The sequence below is a fragment of the Mytilus galloprovincialis genome, chromosome 2 (assembly GCF_965363235.1).
Source record: "Mytilus galloprovincialis chromosome 2, xbMytGall1.hap1.1, whole genome shotgun sequence".
Classification (NCBI taxonomy): domain Eukaryota; kingdom Metazoa; phylum Mollusca; class Bivalvia; order Mytilida; family Mytilidae; genus Mytilus; species Mytilus galloprovincialis.
The window spans coordinates 83969404-83978488 of NC_134839.1; positions in this window are offsets into that span (position 1 = coordinate 83969404).

The window sequence follows — 9085 nt, forward strand, 5'->3', positions numbered from 1 at the left end:
CAAGACAAAAATACAAAAAATTACCACAGTGCAATACCACAATGACGGGATGCATAAGAACAGAGCCACGTCAAATGGATATCACCCAAAATAGACTCAATAGTAAAAGTAATATTCAAAAAGACAAATAAAATATTCTATAACATGTTATTAAGATGATAAACAACGTCAGTACCGAGAATCTGTACTCCAAGATTTTAGTACCTTCCGGTGAACTTTTTTAAGAAAAAAGGACGAGACCTTCTTCGACATGTCCCTGGTTCATCAACTTTCTGCTTAGACACTTGTGACGTTTAACAAAGTCTGAGATACACTTTCAAGCTCTAGAATACCGAAATATGTGGGAATATGCTGTTGAATTGGTATGTTACCTACTGCGGTGGTGAAATCGATAATTTCAAAATTAAAATCGTCTCCTTTGTGATACATTCTGGTATTGAGATGAAAAGGACATGAAAACAATCTGGTACTGAGACGAAAAAGACATAAAATATTTGATAATATATTATAATATAGGGTTATTGCATGAATATTATACAATTACTGTCTTTTGATGAGGCAAATGTGTAGTTTTATTGACTTTTGAAAAACTGATATTCACTGAGGCCAACGGCCGAAGTGAATATCAGTTTTTCAAAAGTCAATTAAACCACATATTTACCGAAACAAAAGACAGTAATTGTTTTATTCCATATTCCGAGAGAAATGTATGTAATGGCAATTATTAACCAAAACCAATTGTACATCAATCGTTTTTTTTTACCAAAATAATGCAGGTAAAAGCACGCGACGTTATGCGCGGTGAATATCCTTTTTCCGCAGGTGAATATGCTTATTTATTCAAAATCCCATTCATATAGAAAAACCTACTAAAGTTTTATCAATATGGAATAATAGAATTTATTGCACGCTAACTTTTGGTTACTTTCTGTTGGAAATATTATATTGCTATACAATAAAATCATTTATTAAGTAATAAATGATTTTGTCTCATCCATAAACTCATCAATCATATTTTCGGGGTTTTTCCTTCACATTTTTAATTTAAGTGCCTGCTATATACAGTTACATAATCACATACTGCATACATGGACCTTGGTTAGAACCCACAATCTATTGTATACGGGATAGTGAAACAGTAGTTTAATTACTTAGACTACTCGGTCACAGAGCCCCTCTTGAAAAACAAACATTTTATTTGTAAATTTTTATTAACATTTTCCACTGAAACTCCTGGGCCAAGTTCATTATAGATAGAGATAATTGTAAGCAGCAAGACTGTTAAGTAAAGTAAGATGTACAAACACATCACCATCACCAAAACACAATTTTGTCATGAATCCATCTGCTTCCTTTGTTTAATATTCACATAGACCAAGGTGAGCGACACAGGCTCTTTAGAGCCTCTAGTTATAGTTCGTTCTTATGTTGTACTGTTATACCACTGTCTTAAGCCTCGGTCACACCTTACCGGATAGCACGAACGGATCAGGACGCCTAACGGATGAAAATAAAAGTTGTCCGTTGACAAAATTGTTATCCGTTGGGAGTCCGTTGATGTACTGACTGAATAAAACGGACGTGTAACGGATGCATAACGGACACACACCGGATATGTAACGTACGAGAAACGGACACGTACCGGACAGAACGGATGTCGAACGTACATCCAACGGACGAGTACCGCATAAAACGGACACATAACGGAAGCGTACCGGATAAAACGGATGAACAAGATATACGGAAAAATCAAAGGCGACAATAATAATACATGTAAATCGCATAAATATTCAAAATGTTTCTGTGTAACTGGTTTTGGTTTGTTCTTCAAAATTCCGCCAAAGGGCAGTGTCTGGCCTGAATAAAAACTGTTTGATTGTGTTGACGTGCCTATACTCTAAGATCGATTATGAATAATAAGAATTCATGAACCTTAAGAAATCTGACCTACCAATAATTGGCATTTCTGACGCGAAATTTTCAATTGGCATTTATCCGTTTCAGATCCGTTCATCATCCGTTTTATCCGTTATACGTCCGGTAAAAGTCCGTTTCTCGTCCGTTCAACATCCGTTTTATCCGTTAAACGTCCGGTAGAAGTCCGTTGGTGAATTTATCTTCCAGACCTCCAACGGATGTATAACGGACACGTAACGGATACAAAACGGAAACGAAACGGACGAGTACCGTACAAAACGGACGCCTAACGGACGTTCAACGGACATTTTATCCGTTGGACGTCCGTTCAAAGTTTTGAACATGCTCAAAATTTTCCACCGGACAGAACGGACGTCGACAGATAAAACGTACGCTTAACGGACATGCAACGGATATGGACGGACGTCTAACGGATAAGAACGGACGTCTAACGGACATGAACGGATTGAAAAAAAGTTATCCGTTAGGCGTCCGTTCGAGCTATCCGGTAAGGTGTGACCGAGGCTTTAGGTGAGGGGAGGGTTGGGATCCCGCTGACTTGTTTAACCCCGCCACATTATTTATGTATGTTCCTGTCCCAAGTCAGGGGCCTGTTATTCAGGGGTTGTCGTTTGTTTATGTGTTACATATTTGTTTTTCGTTCATTTTTTTTTTTTTTTCATAAATAAGGCCGTTAGTTTTCTCGTTTGAATTGTTTTACATTGTCTTATCGGGGCCTTTTATAGCTGACTATGCGGTATGGGCTTTGCTCATTGTTGAAGGCCGTACGGTGACCTATAGTTGTTAATGTCTGTGTTTTGGTCTTTTGTGGATAGTTGTCTCATTGGCAATCATACCACATCTTCTTTTTTATAGTATACAATTCCTTATTAATTATAAATCTCATATGAGAAGAAGTCGTATGATTGCCAATAAAACAACTATTCACCAGAGTTCCAATGACGTGGATGCAATCAATTATAGGTCACTATTAGCCTTCAACATGCTTTGTGTCTATTTTTTTCATGTTGGGTAGTTTCATTTTGTGCTTCGTTATTATTGTTTTAGTTTAGCCAATTGAAACTGGTTTCTACAATTTGTTCTTGTGCTGTGCTATTAGGCGGCAACCATTTGATTTTCTGGGGGGGGGCTATGGTTTTTTTTTCTGGACAAATTTTTTTTTTCGCCTGTGGCGAAAAACAATCTATTTTTTTCGCGACAAGTCGAAAACAATTTTTTTCTTTCAATTTTAGCATTACATATAGTGGCAGCTGAGGGTGAAACAAACAATTTTTTTTTTCTCAGAATCAAAAACAAATTATTTTTTTCTCCAAAAACTGGAAACAAACTTTTTTTTCCAAAAAAAACCATAGCCCCCCCCCCCCCCCCCCCAGAAAATCAAATGGTTGCTGCCTTACACCACTATCCCAGATTATGGGAAGATTGAGGGGCTAATAAGCATATATTGCACCGCCATATTTTCGATGTACCTGCCTCAAGCTAGGAGACTGTAGTTCAGTGGTTGTCGTTGGTAAATGTCTGTCATTACCTGATGCTATCTACATGTATCAATATTTGAAAATAATTTTCATTGTTAAAAAAAAATAACACCAGAAAAACAAAGCCGTTGAACATTGTAAACATCTAGCTTACTTCAGGTTAAACACAAAAGACATTACATTTTAATTCTCCAATACACAATTTACAATAGTCAAGATAATTCACTTTACCCCCCCCCCCCCCCTTTCCATACCCCATTTTGCATGCATGCAACAACATGCACCATCCTCTTTCAATTCATACACATGTTTAAACCAGCCTCGTTATACCGGTATAAGGGACCCTGCAACGTCCGGTCAGTATTTGTTGTTGGATGTTTTTTCTGATTTGAATCGATTTGATCAATTAATCCCTTTTCAACTGAATTTTATTGTTCATTCTAAAGTTGCAATGTGACACCACTGTCCCAGGTAAAAAGGGGGGTGGGGTTGGCGCCCTCAGACAAGTTTTATCTGATGTTCAGTTGTTGATGGGGTTCATAAGTGTTTCTCGTTTCTCGTTTTTCCTTTTTTTTATATACATTAGCCCGTTAGGTTTTTCATATGAATTGTTTCAATTTTGTTTTGTCGGGGTCATTTATAGCATACAATACGGAATGGATTTTTTTCATTGTTGAAGGCCGAACAATGGCTTTGATTGTTTACATCTACTTCTTGTGAGTTGTTGTGGATAGTTATCTTATTTTTTGCAACCATCTCCTTTTTTATACTGTAATCTAGCTGTTGTCTTGGTTGCTGTCTGCCACATTTGTTTTCAACTTTGTACTTGTTTGACTGGGTCGATGCTACTGCTGGTGGACGTTTCGTCCCCGAGGGTATCACCAGCCCAGTAGTCAGCACTTCGGTGTTGACATGAATATCAATTATATGGCCATTTTTATAAATTTCCTGTTACAAAACTTTGAATTTTTCGAAAAACAAAGGATTTTCTTATCCCAGGAATAGACTACCTTAGCCGTATTTGGCACAAATTTTTGGAATTTTGGGTCCGCAATGCTCTTCAACTTTGTACTTGTTTGGCTTTATAACTTTTTTTATCTGAGCGTCACTGATGAAGCTTACGTAGACGAAACGCGCGTCGGGCGTATTAAATTATAATCCTGGTACCTTTGATAACTATTTTGTCATAATTCGGGTCTTTTTTTTTTTTAAATGTATCACATTTTGTCATGTCAGGAACTATTATAGTGGACTATACAGTATTGGTTTTGCACACTTTAAAGACCGTACAGTGACTTGCGGACGCTTAAATTCGCTTAGTTTGTTGGATAGTTGTCTTATTGGCAATCATACCACATGTTTCTTTTTATCATTCTCTCATCTCAGTTGTCATTTAAATTTTGAATCACACAAGATTGCTTTCACTTAAAATTATCCGTTATCCAACATATTCAGAAATAAGTAAGGCTTTCAAACAACAAATATCTTCTTTAAAACGAAACATTTCTTTTGAATTAAACAAAAAACATATTTAAATGTCGAGACAATGATTTAAACTTCAAATAAATCGGAGAAAAAAATAAACATCTCGTAGATATCTTTATCTTTTGATAGTGTTTAAAAAACATCTACTTTTCTTTGATGATATTGTGTATGATGGTGTTTGTCTGTTAAACTGTTCAAAGAAATAGTGAGAAATGTTGTTTAAATATGTTCTTTGATGATATTGTGTATGATGGTGTTTGTAAAACTGTTCAAAGAAATAGTGGGAAATGTTGTTTAAATATGTTCTTTGATGATATTGTGTATGATGGTGTTTGTCTGTAAAACTGCTCAAAGAAATAGTGGGAAATGTTGTTTAAATATGTTCTTTGATGATATTGTGTATGATGGTGTTTGTCTGTAAAACTGTTCAAAGAAATCGTGAGAAATGTTGTTTAAATATGTCCTTTGATGATTTTTTTTATACAAAAAACATGTAAAATTTGTATTTTTGTCTTCAACAGCTATATGTGTCTAGCTGATTAACATTTTGACTTCATGAAAATAAGTTGTTCAGGAAATTTTTCATAAAGAGGCAGAAGATACCAAAGGAACACTCAATAATTAAATCCCAAAACAAAACAGAAAATACTGGACAGTACAACTGACAACATCAACCGCCATCACCTACGAGGTCGATGATAAACATAACAAAATCAATAAAAGATAAACAGTAGTATACAACAACCAAATCTTGAATTGATCGAAAAGGTAAACAGACCCTGCTCCAAAAGTAACACCCGTCGTGTTGATCATAACAAGTGCATACAATTCAGCGTTAGATGATGTCTCACTTGAGGACAAAAGAACGGTATTGTGGCTACGGCACTTTGAATGTATTTTATGGTCAAATATGACGCAGATATTTCATTACAGTAAACACATTCATGATAGCGCTCATAATTTTTCTAAGGATGCCTTAAATTTTCCCAATAAAGACCTTTGGTTCATATCTTCTTTGTTAATTTTATCACTTTTGTGAAATTGAAAGTTTACATTTGGGAAGCTTCAATCAACTTTTGTCAAAAAGTTCAGTTCTGATCAGTTAAGATGCATTGTGTATGAGGCAGACTTAACTCTATCTGTGGTATCTTTTTTGTTTCAATAGTCGGGTCAACACAGAAGATGTTACTCAAAATATTTAAACGGCATAGTGAATGGAAAATTTTACTTTTCCTCATAAAAATAAGGGAATGTAGTATGCTTGCCGTACCTAAGTCTGTTTTGCAAAAATTGGCATGTTAATATTACAATAAAGGCAACAGTAGTATACCGGTGTTCAAATTAAGTTTGTGTATATTGTTTTCAGATACATTTAAATTGAGAGTAAAGAATCAGACTAGCATGGAAACGTTAAAATCATTTCTTCACACATATTTAAAATTTGATCAGTAGTTGTATCTGTTCATGTATTTGGTTTTGATGTTATATGTGTTATTTTCGTGGGATTTTGTCTGATGCTTGGTCCGTTTCTGTGTGTGTTAGTTACATTGTAGTGTTGTGTCGTTGTTCTCCTCTTATATTTAAGCGTTTCCGTCAGTTTTAGTTTGTTACCCCGATTTTGTTTTTTGTCCATGGATTTATGAGTTTGAACAGCGGTATACTACTGTTGCCTTTATCGCTCCTTTTTTAATTGAAAAGAACAACACTTTTTGTTTCTGAATACTATTTTCTGTCGAATTGCAATGTATTGCAGTCAATATGTCCTTACAAATGACAGAAATTTTCACACAATACGTTTTCTAAAAGGCTTTTTTATTTATAAAATAAGTTTTTAGAAGGCGCCAGTTTTCAAATGTCATTGTGGTGACTTGAAGTGGTTTGGTTCAGAGAAATAATTCGATTTTGAAAAAAAAATTGCTTTGTACAAAAAAGAATTGTCGCTGGTTTTTTTTTATTCTGACTCTGCCTTTTTATTAAAAAATGAAAAGTTGACATGAGGTGAAAGGTCCAAATACATTATACACAATTAATTATGATTTTAAACATATCAGAGCTTGAACGAGTAGCATTTTCAACCTACACTGACCAAGCAAATACATAGCAAATACATGTTAAACAATATAAACTATAAACAAACGGTTGTACAAAAACATATCTATCCGGGTATATCAACTCTCGGATGTGAAATTCCCTCTCTCTACAAAACACATACATATCATACAATTATACAATAACGTAATTATATACTATACAACAAAACATTTCAACAGTATTGTTTCTTCAGTTATCCATGATTCTGCCTAATGTGTATCCTTCAAATATTACAGAAATGTTCAATGGTATATAAATCGTATTTCTATTGTTTGTCTAGCAATTCACTTTGAATAACTTCTGGGATCGACACCAATCTTCATCAAATGTATGTCGAATCACTTGTATACACATTTAAATCTTTTCTTTTTACACAATATGACATTGTGATATACTATGTCGATGTAGACAAATTTGATTTCTACAGCTTTGTTATCTGAAAGATTATAAGAAATGGTTGAAAAATTTAAATTGCAGATATATTCGAATTAATGTTTTACAAAATGTGAACTTATTTGGGTAAGATTCCTTAATTTCCATAATTTCAACAACTTTATCCCTCTTTGAAGTATTTTTTTCCTTTGGATTATTTATAAGCGAATATGAATTTTCAAATGCTTGTCGACAAATAACAGCGAAACAGCATTCCAAACCAACCATTTACGAAACAACGAAATGTAGAGCTACCTTTTCTCTGTTCACTGTGTAAATATTAGTAACGTATTCCATAAGGAACAAACTATCACACTTTCAAAACACATTTCTTTATTCATTACTTACATATATTAAACATTAATTGCAAAATGTATCATGTTGATATATCGAACCTTTATGCTTATTCTCTTTTTATATTATTTTTTTGTTAGAGCAAGTATGTTTCCATTACCATTTGTATTTTTGTATAAAAAGTACCCTTTTTCCTATGAAATATTTACCTTCTGTAAAATTTCTATCTTGTTTGTTGTAAAACAGCTGTAAATAGAAGAAAAAAAATCATTTCTATTAAACATCCTTATTGCATAGAATTTAAACATATAAAATTATCTATAATTATCATTGTACTGCATTGTTTGTTAAGCTAAATTATGATTGTTCTTTCTTTGTCATTGCTCCCTGGGGGATCTTAGTTGGAAAGAACATATATTGTATTGTATTGAATCGGCAGAGTACATACTTTGCTCTTACGGAATGATATTAGAATCTTATTTCTGAAAAATTGATTGACCATTTGATTGTTTGTATAAATCAACAGCTAGTATTCATTATTCAGCTTCATTCCACTTATTTTGGACTTAAATTTACCTATGGAAATGGTTTGGAAATGGGATGTTGTTTTCATAAATGTCGTTTAGTTAAAATTTGTTATTTCCTGTTTTGAAATTTATTGTATTGTGTTATATTACATTATTTTATTAGTATTGTCACCTTGTACGAACATTTGAGTGGTTATAACAATTGAACACGCCTGGATTTTCTTTAACATTATTTTTCAGTTACAGAATGCCTCACTAATATGCTATCATTTCATTTAACAAAACTTTTCAGGAAAGAACGTATCTTGTTCAGTATCATATTGTTTGATGGCAGCATCATCATGTCTTGATTTAATCATAATGTATATTTGATAGCATAAATCTTTCTGTTGTGAAATCGTTTCTGATATCAACATTATTTCGTGTGCAAATAACATCGTAATAATTTAGAAATACAACTTACATCTTGGAATAGTTCTGGCAAAATTGACAAAATCTGCTGGCTGAGCATTGTTATCTATCGGGACTATTGCTAAAACTGGCCTCCTGTTGGTTGAGGTCCTTCCTCCGGTTTGTTCAACATTCATAGGAACTATAGCAAAATTGGAATTCGATCTACCACCAGCTACTGTTTGTCTTTGTTCTGGTAATGTTGCTGCTGTTTGCCTTTGTTCTGGTAATGTTGCAGCTGTTTCGTCTATACCAGATGCCTGTGTTCTAATTGTTCTAGCACTCTCTGCTCTAGTATTCCTGATATCATTATTTCTATTTCTCCTTGTATCCTGTGTACGAAATGTATCCACAGCTTGTACTTCGGTTTGTGTTCTACCGCCAATATTC